The 6,722-nt window shown below is 48.0% G+C and overlaps 1 long non-coding RNA gene across 2 annotated transcripts; it reads left to right on the forward strand.

Annotated features, from left to right (window-relative positions):
* Positions 1-733: 733 nt before the first annotated feature.
* LOC135410348 (uncharacterized) lies at positions 734-2,244 on the forward strand. Of its 2 annotated transcripts, none has more exons than XR_010428642.1 (2): positions 734-996; positions 1,820-2,244. It is a non-coding gene; the product is annotated as an uncharacterized LOC135410348 (long non-coding RNA). The 2 variants fall into 2 exon arrangements; XR_010428643.1 differs by having other exon boundaries at positions 734-954.
* Positions 2,245-6,722: the final 4,478 nt, after the last annotated feature.

A 6,722-nucleotide genomic window follows, 5' to 3' on the forward strand; every position in this document is an offset into this window, starting at 1 on the left:
ATTGGAAAACTCAGCATCTTTTCTGAACAGGTTGTGCCAACCCACCCATAAGGGAAAGGGAGCAGCCGAGGGTCGTAAATGCTTGTGGTGGGAAGGAGCGACGAGAGTCAGAGAGTCCACAAACAATTAGAGAGTTTTATTAAACATTTATTTGTTATTATTGTTATTTGCTATTATTGTTATTCGTTATTATTTGCTATGAAAGAGAGGGAAAGAAAGAGAAAAAGTGATCACCTGTGCATATTCCATCCAGAATCCAACGCTGATCCAGCAGATGGGATGTTAATCCTGGTTTCTGTGTTCATCAGCCTTTGCCACTCTGGCCAATGGGACGTCCACTTGGCCTCCTCCACAGGCCTGGCCATTGGCCCTGGGCAGGCTGGGAGCTGGGGTTTCCCTTTCTCCTCGTCCATCCCATCTCCGTCGTCCTGTCCTTGTCCATCCCATCTCCATCGTCCTCTTATTGTCCATCCCATCTCTGTTGTCCTGTCCTTGTCCATCCCATCTCCGTCGTCCTGCAGAGAGAGAGAGAGGAGAGAGAGAGACTGAGAGAGAGAGTGAGACATCCAGGGAGCCACTCCTGGGGAGCAGCTGGGATGGGCTGAGTTCTGCACCCCTTATATACCCCTGGGGCAGGATGGCGTCTCTGATGTTACAAAGGTCTCTGGGCACCCCAATTTCCTGTGTCACAAAGGGCCCTGGAAGGCGCCCGTGTCACAAAGGGCCACTCCCTGGCCCCTATGGACAGTGGGACAGCCTGGACCAGGCATGGGACAGCCTTGGGACTTGTGGACTTGCAGCCCCTGCTGTGTCCAAAGGCCTGGGAGACAGATCCTGGAACTTCACTGCGGGGACTGACAGGATGGTTTCAGGAGGTTCATTCCTAAAAGTTAGGATTTATTATAGCTAAACCTCCTGTTTTGGGACTGCAAGTGAAGGATGTTGAGTGGAAAAGTTTGGTATCCATTTCCTACTCCATCAAAAAGCATTTTATTGGTAAAAATCAGTATTGGTATTTTTATTTTATTTATTGGTTTTTTACTGATGCTCTGTTAATGTCTAAATATAGTAGCAGATGTGTATTTAATAATATTTATATTATTTATTTCTATTAAGAGCATATATAAATATAATACATTTTATTTTTTCAGACAGATCAACCTCAGTATGTGTCATACATTTGATATAAGGCTGAAGTTTCTGGGTTTAGTTACCAGTCTTAGCAATACCTTTACTATGTCTCTAGAGGCACAGAATTAATTTTCTGTCTCTGGGAGTGTTCCAGCCTGGAGCACGGGGCGGGAAACCTCTGGGAGCTTTCTCCCCTCAGATTGGTTTGGCTGTGACACTCGTCACAGGCACTGAGATCTTTGCAGTGTGGGTGTGTGATAAATGTGAGCTGGGTCCTGCCAGTGGCTGGGTTTGGTGTGGGCTGTGCAGCTGCCAGCGGGAAAAGCTCTGCAGACCCCCCCCCCCATGTGATGTCAGGAAGGACTGTGGTGGCAGAGGTCCCTTCCAACTTAAATTATTCTTTGATACTTAGCTCAAAACAAACAATTTTTGACACCAGTTATTCTGCTTTGGCTTTTTGCTATCAGCCAGCCTCAGAAGTAATGTACTGCTCCGTGGGCTGTAGGGTGACTTGGAAGAGCTCTCACTCCTGGAAAAGAATAAGGGCAGCAAGCCGAGGGAGACTTGGCAGGGTGCTTGAGGCTTTCATGATCTAATTGAAAGGAAGGTGAATTTTGTCTGACTTGACCCTGATTTAAATCCTCCACTCTCTCACTCTGAAGTTTACAACCTCTTCTTTTACTCCCAGCGCAGAGCTCCACCTCCGTTAGAGCCAGAGCTGGCGTGACTCATCCTGGAGGGCACAGCTTTGCATGGTCCTTCGCCTGAGCTGTTGCCCTGCTGTGAGAAATCTGCCATAAGAGAAAGCTGGAAACAGACTTAACCTCATTTGGGATTGTCCGCTGCCATCCAGGAGCGGTGAGAATTGGGAATCCATTTATTATTCCCTTTAAAGTGAATTGTACTGCCTTCCCATGGAAACATAGGGTGCAACTGAGGAAGACGCTGCTTTTGTGCAAGAAGGGCCACGAGGATTAAAGTGCACCAGGTACAATATGTGTGGATGAGTCAGGAGATCCTGGCTTCAAATGTGAGCTCTTCAAAGTGGCATCTGCCTTTTTTGGTGAGCCTCACACCGACCTCTCATTTAAAGAATGCAGAACCATAACAAAAGTCTGAACAGCTCTGATGTGTGAACTGAGGTTGCAAAGCAGGGCTCCCCAGGGGTTTCTTTCTGCCCCAGGTGGATAAAATACTGCTGCCTGTCTTTCTTGTTCTTGGAGAATGGAGATGGGGCACGTGGCTGTCCATCCCAGGGGTTTGCTGCTTCCATCAGCCAGGAGTGCTGCCAGCTCTACCCCAGAGCTTCCTGTCGAGGCAGAAATTTGCTGCTCATTAAAAAGAGACAAAGGACAATTAGGTTGCAAATAAAATGTGTTATCTCCTCTTGGAAGGCCTGCCAATCCACCAGGCCATCGCTTTCTCTAGATTGAGAGAAGGTGTCATGTTAGTTCATAGAATCATAGAATAGTTTGAGTTGGAAAGGACCTTAGAGATCATCCCTGCCATGGGCAAGTGGCTCAAAGTCACATCCAATCTGGTCTTGAACACCTCCAGGGATGGAACATGCACAGCTTACAGCAAGACTGATCAGCACCTGAATGGGAAGATCTATCCCCAGATCAGGGGTCTGCCCCTCAGTGCCTGCTCCATGCCACACAGGCTTTAAGCTTGGCCTGGAGCCCTCAAACACTGTATTTGTAAATAGTTTTGGTATTAACCCAGCATGTCTAAACCCCGCACTACACCATTCTCCTCCAGGCTCAGCAGAACAGTGCTCTCTCTTGTAGCACTGCTTCACTGAACACAGCCCTATTTGTGGCTTAAACTCAGCCTCTTTGGTGAACTGACAACTTCAATCCACATGTTGCACTCTGCTTATCTGGAAACTGACTTCTTCTGATAAACCATGATCTGGTTGCCCACCATCCTCATCCTCGGCAGAAGTGCAGAGTCGATGCAACACTTCACCCAGGCAGTTATCCAACATGCAGAAGCTCTCCTGCTCGTGTTAATCCTCAGTGTCAGATGCAGTGGAGACAACAAGGAGGTCCTCACAGCCCCTCTCCTCCCTTCCTCCCTCCCTCCTTCCCACCAGACAGTGGGACCTGGACTGTGCTCAGCTGGTAGGAGCTGAGGCAGCACCAGGGGTTGCTGGTGTTTTACTCTCCTGTCCACATAAGGCACCCATTTCTAAGCCTAAAAGCAGAAGACAGTTTTACAGTAAGAGTCAAAAGTCTTGGTTTCACTGAACTCAACATACAATAAACCAACGTGAGTTTGGATAGTATATTCAGGGTTTATTTCTACTTTTTTTTTTAACTTTTAGGAAAACTTCAGACCCTAGAATGCAAATCAGCATCTGCAATTAGCAAATGCTTTTCAGGCATTTGCTCCTCTCCAGGAATAAGGGTTTTCCCAAAAACTGTCAAATACATTTCAGCAGTTTTTTAGAGTTTTTAAAACAGCATTTATGCATTGAAGTTGGGTGTATGTTAGGTCCTGCCAATTTTAGCCTGTCCAGCCTGTTCTCTGCTGTCACATTGTTATGGAGATCTGGCAAACTATTTTGATTCAAAGCCGTGTATCCAGTCACGGATATCTTCCCTTTCACCCCCCTCTTGTGGAGAAACAAATGAGAGGGAAGCTTTGCAAGGAGATACAGAAAAAATACCAGCTCAAAATAAGACAAATTTGTGTCCTTTGGTAGTGTGGGTGAGGACAGGGAAGGGATGGGGAATGAGAGAAACACGGAAACACCTGCTCACTGCATTTTAGGGAGGAGAGGTGGGAAGGGACGTTCTCGAGGAGGGTTCCACAGTCAGCAGCAAGGAGAGGATGTGGAAACAGCTTCTCTGTGTGGGAAGTATCGTGCTGTGGATGTGGAGGGATGCATGTGAGCACCTGCCCAAAGGATCTTCACTAGCAGGGGATCAACACAGGGAGCCAGAACCACCAGCAAGGGCAACCCTGCCAGGCACAGCTTAACCATGACTGGACAACTGTTGCAAGGAGCCAGAGGGCCATGGAGACCTGTGTCCTGGGTCAGACCCACAGGCTACACGAGGTCTTGTACTTGCCCTTGTGCTGGTCCCAACTGGGACAGGTCCCAGCCCTCTGCCTCTCCTATACCCTACCTCCTGTGTACCTCAAAATCACCTCAGCCCAGGAGAAGAGCCTGCCTGCCTCCTGTCCCTGCATGATCACCAGGGGATTGCTGTTTGTCGTGGTATGGCTGCCCACACCTGGAAACGGGTCACTGCTTCATCCTTCTGAGCAGCACCTTCCCAGTCTGCTGCCCGTACTGGTATCACCTTTCTTCTTCCTCCATTGCTTTGCTGCCTCCCCTCCTTAGCAGTCCAAGCTCCAGTCTCTTTGCAACATGCCTATAAGCTATTTCCAAATCCTTTGTCTGGAGCTGGCAGCAGAGCCACAAACCATGGCACTTGCTTGCTCCCAATCCCTGTCCATTCAAAGACAGGGGCTTATCCAATGCAGCCATCCATCAGCTGGAACTGCATGAGCCTGCAAGGAAAACACAGGTGCTGAGTGGATGCTTGGTGCTACCCACTGCTATTTCGGAGGGTGGGCTTCCAGTATTTCTACGTGTTGTGAGGAGGCTGAGGAAGAGCTATGCAGTGCTTCTTTGGTGCCAGAGTGGTTGTCTCCATCCTGTGTGGCTGCCTGCCCTCAGAAATGCAGGGACTTGGCTATTTGATATCATTAATTGCACGGGCGAAGCTCTTAGCAACGCTCTGAGCCATTTGTAACGCTCAAAGATGACAATATATATGTAATTGCTGCAGTATGCCAGACATGGTCCTGTAGTGCTCCCTCCATCCAAAACAGATTTCCATTAGTTACTCCTCAGGTGGCATTAGAAGTGACAGCCACTGATTTTTCCCCAGCTGCCCACGAGGAAGGACAAAGCTGCAAGGGAGCCTGGGACAGGGTGGAGGGTAACTCCAAGGGAGTCCTCACACAGGGAGCTACTTCGAAGGATGAGTGTTTTTCAGGGAGCACAGTGAAAAATATCCTGCACAGCCTGGTGCTTTCTGCAGTTGAAATCTTGGATACTTTCCCTCCATCCTTATTTCCTCACCATTCATCAATCCTGACGCCCTTTCAATTCCTCATTTTTGCAATGGCAGCAGCACTAGTGATCCCAAAATGCTCCAAAGTCATTTCCATCTTGCTGTCCCTGACACAGAGACCTCGTTACCCCAGAGTGCCTGAATCCATCTGCCCTTTCCTCGGGGACTTTATTCCTGCGGGATACAGATATTTTTACAAATGACAAAGGCAGTGCTGTGGGAACTGGGGGAAGAAGCACATTCTTCCTGCCTCAGCGGGCGTGTCCATATGGACAGCACACACATGAGATGGCCTCAGCTGGAAAGCTGTGGTAATGGTACTACAGCACCTAAACCCTGAACAAAGAGAGGAAAGTAGAGGGCATCAGCAGTGTGAGCCTACCTGTGCCTGCCTGACACCACCCCAAAAAGCAGATAAAACCTCTTTGATTCTCACTTAAGTCACCAGGTATATGCATGTACAGCTGTGACAGGGATTGAGCTGCCTTTTCCCACTTTCTCAGGCAAAGAAAGAGACTTCTGTTGGAGAAGCTGGTTTATGGTTTTTATTTATGCCTTGGTAACCTTTAAGTCATGGTTTAATCACAGTTGATCAACAAAACATGACTGGAAAATGAGAAGTCAGATGTTTAAAATTTTGAAAGTACCCAACAATGCTCTGAGGTTTTTTAGCTCTGATTTTGTTTTTCCCTCTGGATTGTTTTAGCAGGGAAATTCTGCGCTTCTTCAGTTCAGATTTGAAAAGAGTTTCATTTGACCTAAAATGGCCTTTTTTTTTCAGTGAGAAGTCCATTCATTCTGAAAACAAAATGCATGGCAACTTCCAGGCAGAACACCGTCCTCATGTTAACGCAGTGCTGTGCCTGAACTGCTCTCCAGCCACCACTCCCCTCCACCCCAAGTTTAACAAAGTGATGCATTACATGTGAACATGTTTTTATCCTCCTTCCCACCCTCAGCTGGATAAATAAAGTCTCTGCCCTACACCCCAATGAGATCAGTGGTGAACCCCTCAGGCAGAGCTGTCACACCCCCCATGTTTGTGGCTCTTTGGGCTGCTTTGAGGTCCTTGGACCTCCCTGTGGGTGAGTTTTGCCCCAGGAGACTGAGACAGTTCAGGGCACAGCAGGACAGAGGAGAAAGGCACAGCTGTGTGTCGACATCAGGCTCAGAGAGAATAAATGAGTTATTTTCACCCCTTTTTCTGGCTGGCCTTGGCCTTTTACTGCTTGGCACTTGCTGTTTTCCTCCAGGTCCACATGCCATTGACTGGTTAATGGAATTCAATGGAATTGGTTAACTGACTTGCACAGTCACCAAAGGAAAGGGAAAGCTGTTTTATCCTCAGCTTCAAAACCATCATTCAGCTGCACACACGAAACACCCATAAATGGAAGTAACAGCAGACCAGGGTGTGATGAGAAAACCACTCACAACCCCTGCTCCATACTGAGCTCTTGCAAACTCCCTACTGGATCTCCAGCCCGCCAGGCAACA

The sequence above is a fragment of the Pseudopipra pipra genome, chromosome 2 (genome assembly GCF_036250125.1).
Source record: "Pseudopipra pipra isolate bDixPip1 chromosome 2, bDixPip1.hap1, whole genome shotgun sequence".
In the NCBI taxonomy this organism is placed as follows: domain Eukaryota; kingdom Metazoa; phylum Chordata; class Aves; order Passeriformes; family Pipridae; genus Pseudopipra; species Pseudopipra pipra.